The sequence below is a fragment of the Arachis hypogaea genome, chromosome 17 (genome assembly GCF_003086295.3).
Source record: "Arachis hypogaea cultivar Tifrunner chromosome 17, arahy.Tifrunner.gnm2.J5K5, whole genome shotgun sequence".
NCBI lineage: Eukaryota > Viridiplantae > Streptophyta > Magnoliopsida > Fabales > Fabaceae > Arachis > Arachis hypogaea.
This window is the reverse complement of record NC_092052.1, coordinates 110,333,353-110,356,296: the sequence shown is the minus strand read 5'-3', so window position 1 is coordinate 110,356,296 and position 22,944 is coordinate 110,333,353. Positions and strand designations below refer to the sequence as shown.

Genomic DNA, 22,944 nt, shown 5'->3' with positions numbered 1-22,944 from the left:
GTCACGGGTCACCCTTTCATTCTGACTTAACTGAATTAAGTACGAGAGTATATCTTGCAGAAGAAGTAAGCGTGAATTGAAAGAGAAATAACAGTACTTGCATTAATTCATGAAGAACAGCCTCCCAAATGTAACATAAAATTCAAAAGATCAGGTCTCCAAGTGATAGATGGATCCAAATACAATAGTAAAACGTGCTATTTATACTAAACTAGTTACTCAGGATTACAGAAAATAAGTAACTAAGTGCAGATAGTGCAGAAATCTACTTCCGGAGCCCACTTGGTGTGTGCTTGGGCTGAGCATTGAGCTTTACACATGCATAGGCCTTTTCTAGAGTTAAACGCTAGCTTGGATTCCAGTTTGGATGTTTAACTCCAGTTCTGGCATTTTACGCCAAAAAAAGGTCTCTGGCTGGCATTTGAACGCCATCTTGGGCCATCAAATCTCGGGCAAAATATAAACTATTATATATTTATGGAAAGCCCAAGATGTCTACTTTCTACCGCAATTAAGATCGCGCTAATTGGGCTTCTGTAGCTCCAGAAAATCTACTTCGAGTGCAGAAGGGTCAGAATGCAACAGCATCTATAGTCCTTTCTCAGCCTCTGAATCAGACTTTTGCTCAGATCCCTCAATTTCAGCCAAAAAATACCTGAAATTATAGAAAAATACACAAACTCATAGTAAAATACAGAAATATGATTTTTGCATAAAAACTAATAAAAATATAATAAAAAGTAACTAAAACATACTAAACATTATGTAAAAACAATGCCAAAAAGCGTATAAATTATCCACTCATCACAACACCAAACTTAAATTGTTGCTTGTCCCCAAGCAACTAAAAACAAAATAGGATAAAAAGAAGAGAAAATACAATAAATTTCAAAATATCAATGAAGCTTAGTTCTAATTAGATGAGCAGGACTAGTAGCTTTTTTATTCTGAACAGTTTTGGCATCTCACTTTATCCTTTGAAGTTCAGATTGATTGGCATCCATAGGAACTCAGAATTTAGATAGTGTTATTGATTCTCCTAGTTCAGTATGTTGATTCTTGAACACAGCTACTTTATGAGTCTTGGCCGTGACCCTAAGCATTTTGTTTTCCAGTATTACCACCGGATACATAAATGCCACAGACACATAACTGCGTGAACCTTTTCAGATTGTGACTTAGCGTTGCTAGAGTCCCCAGTTAGAGGTGCCCAGAGTTCTTAAGCACACTCTTTTTTACTTTGGACCACGACTTTAACCACTCAGTCTCAAGCTTTTCACTTGACACCTTCACGCCACAAGCACATGGTTAGGGACAGCTTATTTAGCCGCTTAGGCCAGGATTTTATTCCTTTGGGCCCTCCTATCCATTAATGCTCAAAACCTTGGATCCTTTTTACCCTTGCCTTTTAGTTTAAAGGGTTATTGGCTTTTTCTGCTTTCTTTTTCTTTTTCTTTCTTTTTCTTTATCTTTCGCCATTTTTTTTCGCAAGCTTTGTGTTTTTCACTGCTTTTTCTTGCTTCAAGAATCAATTTTATGATTTTTCAGATTATCAATAACATTTCTCTTTTTTCATTATTCTTTTAAGAACCAACAATTTTAACATTCATAAACTTCACTATAAAAAATATGCACTGTTCAAGCATTCATTCAGAAAACAAAAAGTACTGCCACCACATCAAAATAATTAAACTTTTTTCAAGATAGAATTCAAAATTCATGTACTTCTTTTTCTTTTTCTTTTTCAGAAAACATTTTTCATTTAAGAAAGGTGAAAGATTCATGGAACATTCATAGCTTTAAGACATAGACACTAAACACTAATGATCATATAATGAAGATACAAACATAGCCAAATCATAAAGCATAAAAAACGAAAATAGAAAACTAAGAACAAGGAAATTAAAGAACGGGTCCACCTTAGTGACGGCGGCTAGTTCTTCCTCTTGAAGATCCTATGGAGTGCTTAAGCTCCTCAATATCTCTTCCTTGCCTTTGTTGCTCCTCCCTCATGGCTCTTTGGTCCTCTTGCTCTTGATGCTCCATCCTTAGTTGCTCCATGTTGGAACTCAAATCTCCTAAAGAGGTATTGAGTTGCTCCCAATAACTTTGTGGAGGAAGGTGTATCCCTTGAGGCATCTCAGGGATTTCTTGATGAGGAATTTCCTCATGCTCTTGTTGAGGTCCATGAGCGGCCTCTCTTATTTGCTCCATCCTCTTTTTAGTAATGGGCTTGTCCTCTTCAATGAGGATGTCTTCCTCTATGACAATTCCAGCTGAATTGCATAGGTTACAGATGAGATGAGGGAATGCTAACCTTGCCAAAGTAGAGGGCTTGTCCGCCACCTTGTATAGTTCTAGAGGTATGATCTCATGAACTTCTACTTCCTCTCCATTCATGATACTAGGGATCATGATAGCCCGGTCCACTGTAACTTCAAACCGGTTGCTAGTAGGAATGATAGAGCGTTGGATTAACTCTAACCATCCTCTAGCCACAGGCTTGAGGTCAATCCTTCTCAGTTGAATCGGCTTGCCTTTGGAATCTCTCTTCTATTGAGCTCCTTCCACACAGATGTCCATGAGGACTTGGTCCAACCTTTGATCAAAGTTGACCCTTCTAGTGAAAAGATGAGGATCTCCTTGCATCATTGGCAAGTTAAATGCCAATCTCACAGTTTCCAGACTGAAATCCAAGTATTTCCCTCGAACCATTGTGAGCCAATTCTTTGGGTTAGGGTTCATACTTTGATCATGGTTCTTAGTGATCCATGCATTAGCATAGAACTCTTGAACCATTAAGATTCTGACTTATTGGATGGGGTTGGTGAGAGCTTCTCAACCTCTTCTCCGAACCTCACGTCGGATCTCCGGATATTCACTCTTTTTGAGCATGAAGGGGACTTCGGGGATCACCCTTTTCTTGGCCACAACTTTATAGAAGTGGTCTTGATGGACCTTTGAGATGAATCTCTCCATCTCCCATGACTCGGAGGTGGAAGCAATTGCCTTCCCTTTCCTCTTTCTAGAGGTTTCTCCGGCCTTAGGTGCCATTAATGGTTATGGAAAAACAAAAAACAGAGCTTTTTTCCACACCAAACTTAAAAGGTTTGCTCGTCTTCGAGCAAAAGAAGAAAGAAAGGAGTAAAAGAAGAAGAAATGGAAGAGATAGAGGGGTGTGTTGAATTCGGCCAAGGGGGGTTTAAGTATTTATGATGTGTGAAATTGAAGGTGGTAAGGAGGGGTATTTATAGGGTAAGAGAGAGAGGGAATTCGTGTAAGAGGGGGTTGGGTTTGGGAGGGAAATGTTTTGAATTTGAATGGTGAGATAGGTGGGGTTTTATGATGGATTTTTGGGGAATAGTGGATGGATGTAAGTGGTGAAGAGAATATGGGGAAGAGGGTAGGACTTGATAGGTAAATGGTATTTGGGGAATAGGTATTGATGTGATTGGTCAAGGGTATTTGGGAAAGAGTGTTATGGAGAGGTGTGAAGAGGAGAGAGAGTGAGTTGGGGTAGGTGGGGATCCTGTGGGGCCCACAGATCCTGAGGTGTCAAAAAATTCTGCTCCCTGTACATTTCTGGCGTTTAAACGCCCTCTGTGTGCCATTTCTAGCGTTTAACGCCAGCTCTGCTGCCTTTCCTAGCGTTAAACGCCAGGCTGATGCCCCTTTCTGGCGTTTAACGCCAGCCAGACACCCTTTTCTGGCGTTAAACGCCAGTCCGTCTGTCAATTCTGGCGTTTAACGCCAGTTAGACACCCTTTTCTGGCATTAAACGCCAGTCTGTCTGCCAATTCTGGCGTTTAACGCCAACCAGACACCCTTTTCTGGCGTTAAACACCAGTCTGTCTGCCAATTCTGGCGTTTAACACCCAGAATGCTGCCAAACTGGGCGTTAAACGCCCATTCTGCTATCCTTAGTGGCGTGTAAATGCCAGTAAGCCTGTCATCCAGGGTGTGCTATTTTTGATGCTGTTTTTGAATCCACTTTAATTCTGCAGCTGTTTTTATGACTTCACATGATCATCAACCTAAAAAAATATAAAATAACAATGGAACATGAAAAAAAATAATTAACATAGATAAATAAGATTGGGTTGCCTCCCAATAAGCGCTTCTTTAATGTCAATAGCTTGATAGTGAGATCTTACAGAGCTTTACAGATACTCAGAGCATGATTGTGGCCTCCCAACACCAAACTTAGAGTTGAAATGTGGGGGCTCTGCTTGACTCTGTATGGAGAGAATTGGATGAAGCTTTTCATGCTTCTTCTCCATGTTTACAGAAGAAGATCCTTGAGCCTTAAACACAAGGTAGTCCTCATTCAATTGAAGGACTAACTCTCCTCTGTCTACATCAATCGCAGCCCTTACTGTGGCTAGGAAGGGTCTTCCAAGGATAATGGATTCATCGTCATCCTTCTCAGTGTCTAGGATTATGAAGTCAGCAGGGATGTACAGGCCTTCAACCTTCACTAAGACATCCTCTACAAGTCCATAAGCCTATTTCATTGATTTGTCTGCCATCTCCAGTGAGATTCTTGCAGCTTGTACCTCAAAGATCCCTAGTTTCTCCATTACAGAGAGTGGCATGAGGTTTATTCCTGACCCCAGGTCACACAGAGCCTTCTCAAAGGTCATGGTGCCTATGGTACAAGGTATTAAGAACTTTTCGGGATCCGGTTTCTTCTGAGGTAATTTCTACTGAACCAAGGCATTCAGTTCATTGATGAGCAATGGAGGTTCATCCTCCCAAGTCTCATTACCAAATAAACTTGGTCTTCAGCTTCATGATTGCTCCTAGATATCGAGCAACTTGCTCTTCAACAATATCTTCATCCTCTTCAGAGGAAGAATACTCATCAGAGCTCATGAATGGCAACAGTAAGTTCACTGAAATCTCTATGGTCTCTGTATGAGCCTCAGATTCCTTTGGTTCCTCATTAGGGAACTCCTTAGTGGTCAGTGGACGTCCATTGAGGTCTTCCTCACTGGAAATCACTGCCTCTTCCTCTTCTATAGTTTCGGCCACTTTGGATATATGGATGGCCTTGCACTCTCTCTTTGGATTCTCTTCTGTATTGCTTGGGAGAGTACTAGGAGGAGTTTCAGTAACTCTTTTACTCAGCTGACTCAATTGTGCCTCTAAATTTATGATGGAGGACCTTGTTTCAGTCATAAAACTGAGAGTGGTCTTAGATAGATCAGAGATTATAGTTGCTAAGTCATATAGGCTCTACTTAGAATTCTCTGTCTGTTGCTGAGAAGATGATGGAAAAGGCTTGCTATTGCCAAACCTATTTCTCCCACCATTATTATTATTGAAGCCTTGTTGAGGCTTCTGTTGATCCTTCCATGAGAAATTTGGATGATTTCTCCATGAAGGATTGTAAGTGTTTCCATGAGATTCTCCCATGTAATTCACTTTTTCCATTCCAAGATTCTCAGGGTCATAAGCTTCTCCTTCAGAGGAAGCTTCTTTAGTACTGCCAGATACAGCTTGCATTCCAGTCAGATTCTGAGAAATCATATTGACTTGCTAAGTCAATATTTTATTCTGAGCCAATATGACATTCAGAGTATCAATCTCAAGAACTCCTTTCTTCTGAGTCATCCCATTATTCACAGGATTTCTTTCAGAAGTATACATGAACTGGTTATTTATAACCATTTCAATGAGTTCCTGGGCTTCTGCAGGTATTTTCTTCAGGTGAAGAGATCCACCAGCAGAGTGGTCCAATGACATCTTGGACAATTCAAACAGACCATCATAGAATATACATAAGATGCTCCATTCTGAAAGCATGTCAGAAGGACACATTCTGATTAATTGCTTGTATCTTTCCCAAGCTTCATAGAGGGATTCACCTTCCTTCTGTCTGAAGGTTTGGACTTCTACTCTAAGTTTGCTCAACTTTTGAGGTGGAAAGAATTTGGCCAAGGAAGTATTGACCAACTTTTCCCAAGAGTTCAAGCTTTCTTTAGGTTGTGAGTCCAACCATATCCTAGCTCTGTCTCTTACAGCAAAGGAGAAAAGTAGAAGTCTGTAGACCTCGGGATTAACCCCATTGGTCTTAACAGTGTTACAGATTTGCAAGAATTCAGCTAGGAACTGATGAGGATCTTCCAATGGAAGTCCATGAAACTTACAATTCTGCTGCATTAGAGAAACTAATTGAGGCTTAAGCTCAAAGTTGTTTGCTCCAATTGCAGAAATTGAGATGCTTCTTCCATAGAAGTCGAAAGTTGGTGTAGTAAAGTCACCAAGCACCTTCCTTGCATATCCACCATTGTTGTTGGGTTCGGCTGCCATGTCTGCTTCTTTTTCAAAATTTTCTGTAAGGTCCTCTCCAGAGTGTTGTGCTTTAGCTTCTCTTAGCTTCCTCTTCAGAGTCCTTTCAAGTTCAGGATCAGCTTCAACAAGAATGTCCTTATCCTTGTTCCTGCTCATATGAAAAAGAAGAGAACAAAGAGAATAGTGGAATCCTCTATGTCACAGTATAGAGATTCCTTTATGTGAGTTTAAGAATAGAAGAATAGAATGAAGAAGGAAGAAAAAGAAGAAATTTGAACACAGAGAGAGAGAGAGGGGGTTTGAATTATTAGATGAGTAGAAGAGAAGTGTTAGTAAATAAATAAAATAAATAGAAAGAGATGAGAGAGAGAGTATTCGAATATTAATTAAAAGAAAAGAAAAATGTTTTTGTTTTTTATTTTAATTATAAGTTAGAATTCAAAATTTAAGAAAAGAAATAAAAGCAAATTGAAAACTAAGTAAATTAATTAATTAAAAAGATTTTTGAAAAATTTATTATTTAGTTTTCAAAATTAATGAGAGAGAAAAGTAGTTAGGTAATTTTGAAAAAGATAAGAAATAGTAAACTTTTTTTTAAAATTAAAACAAACAAATCAAGTAATTAGTTGAAAAGGTTTGAAAGTCAAATTTTTGAAAAGATAAGAAGTTAGAAAAAGATTTTTAAATTTTGAAAAAGATATGATTGAAATTTATTTTGAAAAAGATTTGAAAAAGAGATTTAAAAAGATTTGATTTTTTTAAAATTAAAGTTGATGACTTGACTATCAAGAAACTAAAAGATATGATTCTAGAATTTAGAGATTGAACCTTTCTTAACAAGAAAGTAACAAACTTGAAATTTTTTGGATCAAAACATTAATTGTTAGTAAAGTTTTCGAAAATATGAAATAAAAATAAGAAAAAGATTTTGAAAAATTTTAAGAATGAAATTCAAAAATCATAAAAAAAAATAAAAAAGAATTGATTTTGAAAAAGATTTGAAAAGATAAAGTTTTTAAATTGAAATTTTGACTTGACTAACAAGAAACAACTAAATTTTAAAAATTTTTGACTAAGTCAACTCAAAATTTCAAAAATTATGAGAAGAATAAGGAAAAGATTTTTTTTTTTACTTTTGAAATTTTTTTAAGGAGAGAGAAAAACAACAAAATGAAACAAAACATAAAAATTTAAGATCAAAACAAATAATGCATGCAAGAGCACTTTGAATGTCAAGATGAACACCAAGAACACTTTGAAGATCATGATGAACATCAAGAACATATTTTTGAAAATTTTTAAGAGAAGAAACACATGCAAGACACCAAACTTATAAATTTTTAATGTTTAGACACTATGAATTCGAAAATGCATAGGAAAAACAACAAAAAGTACAAAACAAGAAAATTTAAAGATCAAATAAGGAAAGTCATCAAGAACAACTTGAAGATCAAAGAAGAACACAATGCATGAATTTTTGAAAATCTAAGAAAAATTAAAAACATGCATTTGACACCAAACTTAAAATTTAACACTAGACTCAAACAAAAAACACAAACTTTTTTTTTTGGTTTTATGATTTTATTAATTTTTTTGTATACTTTTCGAAAAATTATTTTGGAAAAAGAGAAATAAGAAATTCAAAATTTTTAATAAGAATTCCAGGATTCATGCAATGTTATTCTAAAGCTTCGATCCAAAAGAATTAGACATGGTCAAATGGCCAGCCAAGCTTTAGCATAACAAATACAGACATGTCCTTTCTACAATGGAAAGTGAAAACCTCAATCCAAAAGATTAGACATGGCTTAACAGCCAGCCAGGCTTCAACATATCTCATGAAACTCTAGAATTCATTCTTAAAAACTCTGAAGAACATTTTTTTTTCGAAAATAAAAATAAAAAGCTTAAACATAAAATAAAATTACCCAATCTAAGCAACAAGATGAACCGTCAGTTGTCCAAACTCGAACAATCCCCGGCAACGGTGGCAAAAACTTGGTGCACAGAATTGTGATCACACTTTTCACAACTCTGGTACAACTAACCAGCAAGTGCACTGGGTCGTCCAAGTAATAAAACCTTACGCGAGTAAGGGTCGATCCCACAGAGATTGTCAGCTTGAAGCAAGCTATGGTCATCCTGTAAATCTTAGTCAGGCGGATTCAAATGGTTATGAGGTTTTGATAATTAAAAGATAAATAAAACATAAAATAAAATAAGATACTTATGTAATTCATTGGTGGGAATTTCAGATAAGCATTTGGAGATGGTTTGTTGCTTCTGAACCTCTGCTTTCCTATTGTCTTCATCTAATCATGCGTGCTCCCTTCCATGGCAAGCTGTATGATCCTCTCAGTGAAAATGGTCCAAGTACGGTTTCTGCACGGCTAATCAACTGTCGGATTTCTCGTCTCGGATGAAAAATACCAGGTACAGCTACCGCACGGTTAATCATCTGTCGCTTCTCACTTGTGTCAGAATAGGATCTCTCTATCCTTTTGCACACTATCACTGCGCCCAACATTCACGAGTTTGAAGCTCGTCATAGTCATCCCTTTTCAGATCCTACTCGAAATACCACAGACAAGGTTTAGACTTTCCGGATCTCAAGAATGCTGCCAATTGGTTCTAGCCTCTACCACGAAGGTTCTAATCTCACGGACTTGGTCCGTGGATTAGAGACCTAAGAGATTATACTCCGGCTGTCGTCCAATGACTACGTTGAACATCATGTAGATCGCTTGTGGTTGTCAGGCACGCGGATCTTGGCTAAGCGAGTAACGAAGATAGTGGGTGATTGTCACGGGTCACCCCTTCATTCTGACTTAACTGAATTAAGTACGAGAGTATATCTTGGAGAAGAAGTAAGTGTGAATTGAAAGAGAAACAATAGTACTTGCATTAATTCATGAAAAACAACAGAGCTCTGCACCTTAATCTATGAGATGTAGAAACTTCACCGTAGAAAATACATAAGAGAAAAAGGTCTAGGCATGGCCGAATGGCCAGCCTCCCAAATGTAACATAAAAGTCAAAAGATCAGGTCTCCAAGTGATAGATGGATCCGAATACAATAGTAAAAAGTGCTATTTATACTAAACTAGTTATTAAGGATTACAGAAAATAAGTAACTAAGTGCAGATAGTGCAGAAATCCACTTCTAGGGCTCACTTGGTGTGTGCTTGGGCTGAGCATTGAGCTTTACATGTGAATAGGCCTTTTCTAGAGTTAAACGCCAGCTTGGATGCCAGTTTGGGCGTTTAACTCCAGTTCTGGTGCCACTCCTGGCGTTTTACGCCAGAAAAGGGTCTCTGGCTGGCGTTTGAACGCCAGCTTGGGCTATCAAATCTCGGGCAAAATATGGACTATTATATATTGAGGAAAAGTCCAAGATGTCTACTTTTTAACGAAATTGAGAGAGCGCCAATTGGGCTTCTGTAGCTCTAGAAAATCCACTTCGAGTGCAGGAGGGTCAGAATCCAACAGCATCTGTAGTCTTTTCTCAGCCTCTGAATCAGACTTTTGCTCAGGTCCCTCAATTTCAGCCAGAAAATATCTGAAATTACAGAAAAATACACAAACTCGTAGTAAAGTCCAGAAATGTTATTTTTGCATAAAAACTAATAAAAATATAATAAAAAGTAACTAAAACATACTATAAACTATGTAAAAACAATGCCAAAAAGCGTATAAATTATCCGCTCATCAGAATGTAAAATTAGAGTTAGATTGAGACTTGGATACTTTAGAGAATTTTACAAAATTTATGGTTTAATTTATTCCTTTAAGTTTATATCTAAGTGACGGAGTTCTAGGATTGCCTCTGGCTTTCTCTGGACCTTTTGTATTAACTATGTGGACACCTTTAGGGATGCTGAGAACCTCCGATTCTCATTCCATACATATTGTTGCTTTTCAGATGCAGAGTAGGAGGTACCTCACTAAGCATTCTGGAGACTCTCTTAAGCGAAGAACTCTGGGGACTTAGGGTTGCATTTTATTTATGTTTATATATGTATATAGATTCTCCATCTTGTATTTTATGCTTGTCCCTCTTAGAGGTTGACTTGAAGAAACAGGTTGTCAGTTTTATGAGTCTGGGATATTTTAGGTTATATATATATATATATATGGTCTTTTAGCCTTCCTTTCAATCTTGCTTATCCGTCTATACTTATCCTTCGTGAGCGACGCGATTTCTGTTTCAATTTTGCTTAACTTCTTTTTCAAGACTCCTAGTTATAACTTCTTTCTACTATATCTATGTATGTATTTAATTTTAGAGGTCGTAGTGCCTCTCCACCCATGATTTACGTCCTAGGCGTAAAGCTCTGTGTGGTAGGGTGTTACAGCCCTTTCATTTTTAATTACTTTTTGCTTTGATGCATTTTAATTTATATCAAGTAGTAAGCCTAGTTTTACTTATGCAGTTTTTAGTGCTTCATATTTTGTGGGTTCTGCTAAGTTTGATTGATGCATTTATTTTATTTTCTCAAATACATTAGATAAGTTGCGTAGTTAGTTGACATTTTGCATTTCTTTTCAAATACATCAGAGTCTAAAGTAATTTAGTGGGTGATAATTAATTAGTAAATTACTTACTCTTGTGTTAAATGTGTTTTAGGGATTGGCATTAGCTTTGAAGGATGTATATCTGAGAGGTCATCACAGAAACTGTATTTTACACATGTAGAAAAATTTTATTAAACGCTTTAAAGATGAACAGACAAAACAACTAGTGTGGGAGTATGCAAAATGTACCACTCACAATGAACTGAATGCTGTAATGGAAAAGTTGAAGCAAGTATGCACTCCAACATGGGAATATCTCCAGAAATTTGAGCCAGTTATTTGGTATAAGGTACATTTTAGTCTTGGATCTAAGGTGGACAATATAACTAATAACATGTGTGAAGTGTGGAATGCTAAAATAGTGTAATATAGGAAAAAGCCAATTCTAACTATATGTGAAGAATTATGGTGCTACATAATGAGAAAAATGGTAATGCATAAAAAGAAGTTAGAGTCTCACATTAGACCCCTTGCTCCAGTATAACATAAAAGATTAAATGATTTTATCAAGTCTAAAAGCCATAGATGGAGAGCTATTTGGGCTGGTGATTCATAAAAAATTCTGTTTGAGGTTCATTATATTGCCAAAATCATAAGGTGGCTGTTAATTTATAGGAGAGGACATGCATATGCAATGTTTGGCAACTGAATGGTAAGAGTTTCTAAAGCACATTTATCTTATTTTTCAGTAATGTTTTCAATCTATTTGATAATAAAATTTGCCAAAATATTTTCTGTACGTCCATTGTGAGATTTTGAATAATATTTCTTCCTATTTCATATTATGTACAGACATGCCTTGTAGACATGCAGTTGCTGCAATGGCTAAAATAGGCCTTAAAGCTGAGGACTTTGTCCATAAATAGCTAATCATGGATGCCATTAGGGCAACATATGTAAACTGCATTAAACCTGTCAATAATAAAGAGTACTGGACACCTACTGAAGCTCCAAGGCCTATGCCTTCCACAATCAATAGAGCTGCTCACAGGTCAAAGCTTAAGAGAAGAGCTGACCCAGTTGAGAAAGAGTTGAGCACAATGAAGGTGAAGAAAATATTTATTGTTACTTGCTCCAAATGTGGACAGAAAGGTCATTACTATAAAACATGCACAAATGTACCCCAAGACCTTAACTGGAAGCCAATGATAAAAAAGGAGAGAAGAGCACAAAAGAGCACAACAAACCAAAACTCATCCACCACTCAAGCAACAAACACTAATCAGGTACTGTTTAGAAATATATGTCCTTATTATGTTTGTATGATGGTTTAATTGTACATTTCTTTTCCTACTGAGTAGGCCCAAGAAGGTGGCAACAACACTCAAGTCAATGATAACACAACATATGGTTGGACAATCTCAGATGTTGTGGTGAGTTTAACCTGTAAGAACATTTCTTAAAGGTAGCTGTGTTGATTACTGTTTGTAACTCATTATTTTGATACAGACCAAGGCAAGAAAATCTAAGAAAAAACTTCCTATTGTCTACAAAACCTGAAACCAAGGTTCTGAAAATTGGTTTGAACCGACCAGTTGAACCGATCAAACTGCGAACCAAAGAGAAAAGCGAATCAGTCAAATGCTAAAATCGGGAAATTCAGAAACCGCTCTTGAACCGTCAAACCGACCAGGAACTGGTCGATCAAACCGAACCGTGACCTGGCCAATTTTTTTAGTTAAGCTTAGACGCGTCGTTTTGTAGCACATTAGGGCACGGGAGGTAACCCTTACCAGCCCCAGCCCTAAGCCCCTATCCCCTAATCAAAATGCGCTCCTACCTCTCTCAAACTCAGCCAGTCCGAGCTCCTCTCATCGAGCTCCTGCTCCTCCGTCACTTCCGTCTAGCCACCGCCTGCTACCGCCGCCGACGCAATTGCGAACTTGGAAGCCACTGTCGCATCTTCCTTCCCCTCCGTTGCGCAGCAACCATCGCAACTTCCTTCTCCTTCAGTATTCAGTGTGCGCATCCAACGAAGCCGATTGATCTACTTAGCAATGGTGGTTGCTCCCTCCATTCCGCTTTTCCCACCTTCCTTCACCTCCATTCCCTTTCCTCATCGCACTTCCTTTTCTTCCCGTTGGCGCTCTGTCTTTTTCGTTTCTCTTCTCCTTCCCATTCATTCTCGCCTCCAATCCAGTAACTATCTAACCAAGTAACTAACTACTCTCCAATTTTGTTCCACTTATTTATTTATTTAATTATTTATTTATTTATTATCATAATTTGATTGCATGATTGTACTCTGATATTATTTAATTAAAGCTAGAACTATGCTTTTGGATTGTTCGAATTCTTAATTTAATATGGAATTAGGTGAAATTTGTGTTGATTTTTTGCCTTTATTCTATTTGCTGCTGCTGCTTCAGAAAATGGAGATATTGGGGTTGAATTACCTGGTGATCAGGAAGAGATTATATTCATGGGGACTGGAACTAGTGAAGGGATACCTAAAGTTAGCTGCTTGGTGCACGAAATCACAATCACACTTTTGCAATTCCGCACAACTAACCAGCAAGTGCACTAGGTCGTCCAAGTAATACCTTACGTGAGTAAGGGTCGATCCCACGGAGATTGTCGGCTTGAAGCAAGCTATGGTTATCTTGTAACTCTTAGTCAAAATATCAATAATTCTTAGATTTAATTATAAAAGGTAGAAGAATATGAAATAAATACTTGTTATGCAGTAATGGAGAATAGGTTGAGGCTTTGGAGATGCTTTGTCTTCTGAATCTCTGCTTTCCTACTATCTTCTTCTTCATGCACGCAAGGCTCCTTCCATGGCAAGCTTTAAGTTGGGCATCACCGTTGTCAATGGCTACTTCCTGTCCTCTCAGTGAAAATGTTCCAAATGCACTGTCACCGCACGGCTAATCATCTGTCGGTTCTCGATCATGTCGGAATAGGATCCATTGATCCTTTTGCGTCTGTCACTACGCCCAACACTCACGAGTTTGAAGCTCGTCACAGTCATCCCTTCCCAGATCCTACTCAGAATACCACAGACAAGGTTTAGACATTCCGGATCTCAGGAATGGCCACCAATAATTCTAGCTTATACCACGAAGACTCTGATCTGAATCATGAGGCTAAGAGATATGCATTCAATCTAAGGTAGAACGGAGGTGGTTGTCAGCCACGCATTCATATGTGAAAATGATGATGAGTGTCACGAATCATCACATTCATCAGGTTGAAGTGCGAATGAATATCTTAGAATAGAAGCAAGCGTGATAGAATGAAAAACAGTAGTAATTACATTAATTCATGAAGAACAGCAGAGCTCCTCACCCCCAACAATGGGTTTAGAGACTCATGCCATAGAAGATACAATATGAAACGTGTAGAATGTCATGAGGTACAAGATGAATCACTAAAAGTAGTTTTTATAGTAAACTAGTGACCTAGGGTTACAGAAAATGAGTAAGCTAGGGTGTTTAGTGTAAAAATCTACTTCCGGGGCCCACTTGGTGTGTGCTTGGGTTGAGCATTGAAGTTTTCATGTGTAGAGACTTTTCTTGGAGTTAAACGCCAGCTTTTGTGCCAGTTTGGGCGTTTAACTCCAGCTTTTATGCCAGTTCTGGCGTTAAACGCCAGAATCTTTAAGCTGACTTGGAACGCCAGTTTGGGCCATCAAATCTTGGACAAAGTATGGACTATTATATATTTCTGGAAAGCCCAGGATGTCTACTTTCCAATGCAATTGAGAGCGCGCCAATTGGGCTTCTGTAGCTCAAGAAAATCCACTTCGAGTGCAGAGAGGTCAGAATCCAATAGCATCTGCAGTCCTTTTTCAGCCTCTGAATCAGATTTTTGCTCAGGTCCCTCAATTTCAGCCAAAAAATACATGAAATCATAGAAAAACACACAAACTCATAGTAAAGTCTAGAAAAGTGAATTTTAAATAAAAACTAATAAAAATATAATAAAAACTAACCAAAGTATACTAAAAACATACTAAAAACAGTGCCAAAAAGCGTATAAATTATCCACTCATCACAACACCAAACTTAAATTGTTGCTTGTCTCCAAGCAACTGAAAATCAATTAGGATAAAAAGAAGAGAATATACAATGAATTCCAAAAACATCTATGAAGATCAGTCTTAATTAGATGAGCGGGGCTTTTAGCTTTTTGCCTCCGAACAGTTTTGGCATCTCACTTTATCCCTTGAGGTTCAGAATGATTGGCATCTATAGGAACTCAGAATTCAGATAGTGTTATTGATTCTCCTAGTTCAGTATGTTGATTCTTGAACACAGCTACTTTATGTGTCTTGGCCGTGACCCTAAGCACTTTGTTTTCCAGTATTACCACCGGATACATAAATGCCACAGACACATAACTGGGTGAACCTTTTTAGATTGTGACTCAGCTTTGCTAGAGTCCCCAATTAGAGGTGTCCAGAGCTCTTAAGCACACTCTTTTTTTCTTTGGACTACGACTTTAACCGCTCAGTCTCAAGTTTTCACTTGACACCTTCATGCCACAAGCACATGGTTAGGGACAGCTTGGTTTAGCCGCTTAGGCCAGGATTTTATTCTTGTGGGCCCTCCTATCCACTGAAGCTCAAAGCCTTGGATCCTTTTTTTATTTCACCCTTGCCTTTTAGTTTAAAGGGCTATTGGCTTTTTCTGCTTGCCTTTTTTCTTTTTCTTTTTTTTCTCTTTTTTTTCGCCTCTTCTCTTTTTTTTTTCTTTTTTCTGCAAGCTCTTCACTGCTTTTTCTTGCTTCAAGAACCAATTTTATGATTTTTCAGATTATCAAATAACATTTCTCCTTTTTCATCATTCTTTCAAGAGCCAATAATTTTAACATTCATAAACAACAAATTCAAAAATATGCACTGTTCAAGCATTCATTCAGAAAACAAAAACTATTGCCACCACATCAAAATAATTAAACTGTTTTAAAATTCGAAATTCATGTACTTCTTTTTCTTTTGCAATTAAAAACACTTTTTATTTAAGAAAGATGATGGATTCATTTTCATAGCTTTAAGGCATAGACACTTAGACACTAGTGATCATGTAATAAGATACAAACATAAATAAACATAAAGCATAAAAATTCGAAAAACAGAAAATAAAGACAAGGACATTAAAGAACGGGTCTACCTTAGTGATGGCGACTTGTTCTTCCTCTTGAAGATATTATGGAGTGCTTGAGCTCCTCAATATATCTTCCTTGCCTTTATTGCTCCTCTCTCATAACTCTTTGGTCTTCTCTAATTTCATAGATGATAATGGCTTGCTTTTGTTGAGGTCCATGAGTGGGCTCTCTTGTTTGCTCCATCCTCTTTCTAGTGATGGGCTTTTGAGATGAATCTCTCCATCTCTCATGACTCAGAGTTGGAAGCCACTGCCTTCTCTTTCCTCTTCCTAGAGGTTTCTCCGGCCTTAGGTTCCATAAATGGTTATGGAAAAATGAAAAGCAATGCTTTTACCACACCAAACTTAGAAGGTTTGCTCGTCCTCGAGCAAAAAATGTGTGAAAATGAAGGGGTGAAGATGGGTTTATATAGAAGTGGGGAGAGGGTAAGGTTCAGTCATGTATGGGTGGGTTTGTGATGGATGGATGTGGATTGGTGAAGGTTTTATGGAGAAGAGGGTAGGATTTGATGGGTGAGGGGTTTTTGGGGGAGAGGTATTGAGGTGATTGGTGAAGGGTATATGGGGAAGAGTATTATGAAAAGGTGTGAAGAACAGAGAGAGTAAGTTGAGGTTGGTGGGGATTCTGTGGGGTTCACAAATCATGAGGTGTTAAGAATTTCTCATCCCTGCACCAATTAGGCTTGCAAAACGCCCTTTGTAGCCAATCCTGGCGTTAAACGCCAGGTTGCTGCCCATTTCTGGCGTTTAACGCTAGCTTCTTGCCCTTTTCTGACGTTAAACGCTAGTCTGGTGCCCATTTCTGGCGTTAAACGCCCAGAATGGTGCCAGACTGGGCGTTTAACGCCCATTCTGCTGCCCTCACTGGCGTTTAAACGCCAGTAGGCTTCTCCTCCAGAGTGTGCTATTTTTCATTCTATTTTTCAGTTTGTTTTTGCGTTTTCAATTGTTTTTGTGACTTCACATGATCATCAACCTACAGAAATCATAAAATAACAATGGAAAATAGAAATTTAACATAGATAAGTAAAATTGGGTTGCCTCCCAACAAGCGCTTCTTTAATGTCAGTAGCTTGACAGTGGGCTCTCATGGAGCCTCACAGATACTCAAAGCATGATGATGCCCTCTTAACACCAAACTTAGAGTTTGGTTGTGGGGGTTTTATTTGAATCTGTATTGAGAGAAGCCTTTCATGCTTCTTCCCTTTCCTGTCTACAAACCATGGTGCTTCCTGAATGGCGAAGAGTTGCTCATCCGGAAAGGTTTCAGAGATCTCAGTAGGAGGGAGGAACGCCCCTGCTACTGGTTCTATCCGGGACAGGTGATCAGCTACCTGGTTCTCTGTCCCTTTTCTGTCTCTTATTTTTATATCAAACTCTTGCAGAAGCAACAACCATCTTATGCGCCTGGATTTTGAATCCTGCTTTGTGAGTAGGTATTTAAGAGCAGCATGGTCAGTATACACAATCACTTTTGAACCTACTAAATAGGATCTAAACTTGTCAATGGCATAAACCACTACAAGTAACTCTTTTTCTGTGGTTGTGTAATTCTTCTGTGTATCATTTAAAACACGGCTAGCATAGTAAATGACATGCAAAAGCTTGTTGTGTATCATTTAAAACACGGCTAACATAGTAAATGACATGCAAAAGCTTGTTATGCCTCTGTCCCAACACTGCACCAATGGCATGGTCACTGGCAACACACATTAGTTCGAATGGTAATGTCCAGTCTGGTGCAGAGATGACTGGTGCTGTGACCAGCTTAGCTTTCAGGGTTTCAAACGCTTGCAGACACTCTGTGTCAAATACAAATGGCGTGTCAGCAGCTAGCAGATTGCTCAGAGGTTTTGCAATTTTTGAAAAATCCTTTATAAACCTCCTGTAGAATCCTGCATGTCCCAGAAAGTTTCTGATTGCCTTTACATTGGCAGGTGGTGGTAATTTTTCAATTATTTCCACTTTAGCTTGATCCACCTCTATTCCCTTGTTTGAAATTTTATGCCCAAGGACAATTCATTCAGTCACCATGAAGTGACATTTTTCCCAGTTTAAAACTAGGTTGGTCTCTTGGCATCTTTTTAGAACAAGTGCTAAATGGTCAAGACAAGAGCTGAATGAGTCTCCAAATACTGAAAAGTCATCAATGAAGACTTCCAGAAAATTTTCTACCATATCAGAGAAGATAGAAAGCATACACCTCTGAAAGGTTGCAAGTGCATTGCATAGACCAAAGGGAATCCTTCTGTAGGCAAATACTCCAGAAGGACATGTGAATACTGTTTTCTCTTGGTCTTGAGGATCTACTGCAATTTGGTTGTATCCTGAATAGCCATCCAAAAAGCAGTAGTATTCATGACCTGCTAGTCTCTCTAGCATCTGGTCTATGAATGGTAAAGGAAAATGATCCTTTTTGGTGGCTGTATTGAACCTTCTATAGTCAATACACATACGCCACCCTGTAACTGTTCTTGTAGGAACCAGTTCATTCTTTTCATTATGAACCACTGTCATTCCTCCCTTCTTAGGGACAACATGGACAGGGCTCACCCAGGGGCTATCAGAAATAGGATAAATAATCTCAGCCTCTAGTAACTTAGTGACCTCTTTCTGCACCACTTCCTTCATGGTTGGATTTAGCCACCTCTGTGGTTGAACCACTATCTTAGCATCATCCTCCAATAGGATCTTGTGCATGCATCTTGCTGGGATAATGCCCTTAAGGTCACTTATGGACCACCCAAGAGCTGTCTTGTGCTTGAATTAGTGCTTTCTCTTCCTGTGGATTTAAAGCAGAGCTTATGATCACTGGAAAAGTGTCACCCTCTCCCAGAAATGCATATTTTAGGGATGGTGGTAGTGGTTTGAGCTCTGGTTTAGGAGGTTTCTCCTCTTCCTGAGGGATTTTTAGAGGTTCTTTTATTTCCTCTGGTTCCTCCAAATCAGGCTGAACATCTTTAAAGATGTCCTCTAGCTCTTATTCAAAACTCTCAGTCATATTGATCTCTTCCACCAAAGAGTCAATAATATCAGTGCTCATGCAGTCATTTGATGTGTCTGGATGCTGCATAGCTTTGACAGCATTTAACTTGAACTCATCCTTATTGACTCTCAGGGTCACTTCCTCTTTTTGTACATCAATAAGAGTTCGTCCAGTTGCTAGGAAAGGTCTTCCTAGAATGAGAGTTTCACTCTTGTGCTCCTCCATTTCCAGCACTACAAAGTCAGTGGGAAAGGCAAATGGCCGAACCTTGACAATCATGTCCTCAATGATGCCTGATGGATATTTAAAGGAGCCATCAGCAAGTTGAAGACATATCCGGGTTGGTTTGACTTCTTCAGTCAACCCAAGCTTTCTGATAGTGGATGCAGGTATTAGGTTGATACTTGCTCCAAGGTCACATAGAGCTGTCTTGGTACAAGCACCCTCTAATGTGCATGGTATCATAAAGCTCCTTGGATCTTGAAGCTTCTCTGGTAAGCTTTTCAGAATGACTGTACTGCATTCTTCAGTGAGAAACACTTTTTCAGTTTCTCTCCAATCCTTCTTATGACTTAAGATCTCTTTCATGAACTTAGCATAAGAGGGTATTTGCTCAAGTGCCTCTGCAAATGGGATCTTTATCTCAAGAGTCCTGAGATAGTCTGCAAAGCGGGAAAATTGTTTATCCTGTTCCGCTTGGCGGAGTTTCTGAGGATAAGGCATCTTGGCTTTATATTCTTAAACCTTAGTTGCTGCAGGTTTATTCCTTGTAGAGGTGGTTGGAGAAGCCTTCTTAGAGGGGTTACTATCAGCACTTGCAGGTGTCTGATCTCTCATTGGCATTTGAACGCCATGATTGGGTGCTGGATGGGCGTTTAACGCCAGCTTCCCACCCTTTTCTGGCGTTTGAACGCCAGAACTAGGCAGAGAATGGGCATTTAACGCCAACTTTTCTCCCTTTTCTTGCGTTTGAACGCCAGAAGTGAGCATCCACTGGGCGTTGAACGCCAATCTTTCACCCTTTTCTGGCGTTTGAATGCCAGAATTATTCCTCTCTGGGCTCTTGCTGTCCTTAGAGGGATTTTGGGTAGTGGTTTGGTCATCTTCTGTCAGTTGTTCCTTTCTTGGCTTTCTGCTACTTTGAGCTGATTTATTCAATGTCTTCCCGCTCCTTAATTGGACAGCTTGGCATTCTTCTGTTATCTGTTTAGATAGCTGCTGTCTTGTCTGATTCAATTGTGCTTCCATATTCTTGTTAGCATTTTTAGTGTCTTAGAGCATCTCTTTAAATTCTGCTAATTTTTTTGTCACAAGGAGTAATTGCTGATTAAGTTCAACAATCTGTTCTTGAGGATTAGGATCAGTAGTTACTGCCCTAGCCTCTTCTTTTATAGAGGATTCACTGCTTGAGTACAGATGCTGATTTCTAGCAACCGTATCTATGAGTTCTTGAGCTTCTTCAATCGTCTTCCTCATGTGTATAGATCCATCAGCTGAGTAGTCTAGAGACATCTGAGCTTTTTCTGTAAGCCCATAGTAGAAGATGTCTAACTGTACCCACTCTGAAAATATTTTAGAGGGACATTTTCTCAGCATCCCTCTGTACCTCTCCCAGGCATTATAAAGGGATTCATTATCCTCTTGTCTAAAGCCTTGGATGTCCAGCCTTAGCTGTGTCATCCTTTTTGGAGGGTAAAATTGATTCAGAAATTTGTCTGATAACTGTCTCCATATTTTTATGCTTGCTGTGGGTTGGTTATTTAACCACCTCTTAGCTTGATCTTTTACAGCAAATGGAAACAGTAATAATCTGTAGACATCCTGATCCACTTCTTTATTACGTACTGTGTCAGCAATTTGTAAGAACTGTGCCAGAAACTCAGTAGGTTCTTCCTGTGAAAGACCGGAATACTGGCAATTTTGCTGCACCATGATAATGAGCTGAAGATTTAGCTCAAAACTGCTTGCTTTAATGGGAGCTATACAGATGCTACTCCCATATGCAGCTGTAATGGGGTTAGCATATGACGCCAGAGTCTTTCTGGACTGTTCACTTCCACTTATGTCCATGATGGAGAAAAGGGAATTGATATGAATTTTTTTATTTAATTAAAAGTAACCGAAAAAATAAAACAAAATAAATGAAAAATAAAATAAAAGTTTCAAAAATTAAGAGAAAAAGTAAAAAGATAAATAAGTAATTCAAGTGCTAAAATGGCTAATTAATTAAAAAGATTTGAAAAATTCTGGAAATGATTTTCGAAAATTAGAAGAAAATGGAATAAAAACAAATTGAAAACTAAATTAATTAATTAATTAAAAAGATTTTGGAATTAGCAATCAAAAAGATATGATTGAAAATTATTTTGAAAACAGATATGATTGAGAAGATATGATTGAAGAAATTAAAAAGATTTTATTTTTGGAAAAGATTTGAAAAGATCAATTTTTGAAATTAGAATTTTGATTTGACTAAAAAAAAGATATGATTTTGAAAATCTTTGACTAAATTAATGCAAAATTTTGAAAATTATGAGTAAAATAAGGAAAAAATATTTTTTTTGATTTTTGAATTTTAATGAGGAAAGAGAAAAACAACAGAATGACACTAAACTTAGAAATTTTAGATCAAAACAAAGAGAACAAACAAGAAAACTTTGAATGTCAAGATGAACACCAAGAACACTTTGAAGATCAAGATGAACACCAAGAACAAATTTTTAAAAAATTTTTAGGTAAGTAAAAGCACAAGGGACACCAAACTTAAAATTTTTAGAAAATCAAACCCAAATTTTCGAAAATTAAAAGAAAAACACAAAGAAGACACCAAACTTAGAACTTTTAAAGATCAAGAAAGAACTAGGAACATGCAAATATGAAAAATTGAAAGAAAATAAAAGCATGCAATTGACACCAAACTTAAAATATGAAACTAAACTCAAATAAAGACTCTAAACCAACAAAAATAAATTATTCCTAATCTAAGCAACAAGATAAACCGTCAGTTGTCCAAACTCGAACAATCCCCGGCAACGACGCCAAAAACTTGGTGCACGAAATCACAATCACACTTTTGCGTTTCCGCACAACTAAACAGCAAGTGCACTGGGTCGTCCAAGTAATACCTTACGTGAGTAAGGGTCAATCCCACGGAGATTGTCGGCTTGAAGCAAGCTATGGTTATCTTGTAACTCTTAGTCAGGATATCAATAATTCTCAGATTTAATTGTAAAAGGTAGAAGAACATGAAATAAATACTTGTTATGCAGTAATGGAGAATAGGTTGAGGCTTTGGAGATGCTTTGTCTTCTGAATCTCTGCTTTCCTACTATCTTCTTCTTCATGCATGCAAGGCTCCTTCCAAGGCAAGCTTTAAGTTGGGCATCACCGTTGTCAATGGCTACTTCTTGTCCTCTCAGTGAAAATGTTCCAAATGCGCTGTCACCGCACGGCTAATCATCTGTCGGTTCTCGATCATGTCGGAATAGGATCCATTGATCCTTTTGCGTCTGTCACTACGCCCAACACTCGCGAGTTTGAAACTCGTCACAGTCATCCCTTCCCAGATCCTACTTAGAATACCACAGACAAGGTTTAGACGTTCCGGACCTCAGGAATGGCCGCCAATAATTCTAGATTATACCACGAAGACTCTGATCTGAATCATGAGGCTAAGAGATATGCATTCAATCTAAGGTAGAACGGAGGTGGTTGTCAGGCACGCGTTCATAGGTGAGAATGATGATGAGTGTCACGGATCATCACATTCATCAGGTTGAAGTGCGAATGAATATCTTAGAATAGAAGCAAGTGTGATAGAATGAAAAACAGTAGTAATTGCATTAATTCATGAAGAACAGCAGAGCTCCTCACCCCCAACAATGGGGTTTAGAGACTCATGCCGTAGAAGATACAATATGAAATGTGTAGAATGTCCTGAGGTACAAGATGAATCACTAAAAGTAGTTTTTATAG

At 38.1% G+C, this 22,944-nt stretch overlaps 1 non-coding gene across 1 annotated transcript; it reads left to right on the top strand.

The window, feature by feature from the left end:
- Nucleotides 1-5,802: 5,802 nt before the first annotated feature.
- LOC112767764 (small nucleolar RNA R71) lies at nucleotides 5,803-5,910 on the top strand. The gene has a single exon (XR_003185204.1). It is a non-coding gene; the product is annotated as a small nucleolar RNA R71 (small nucleolar RNA).
- Nucleotides 5,911-22,944: the final 17,034 nt, after the last annotated feature.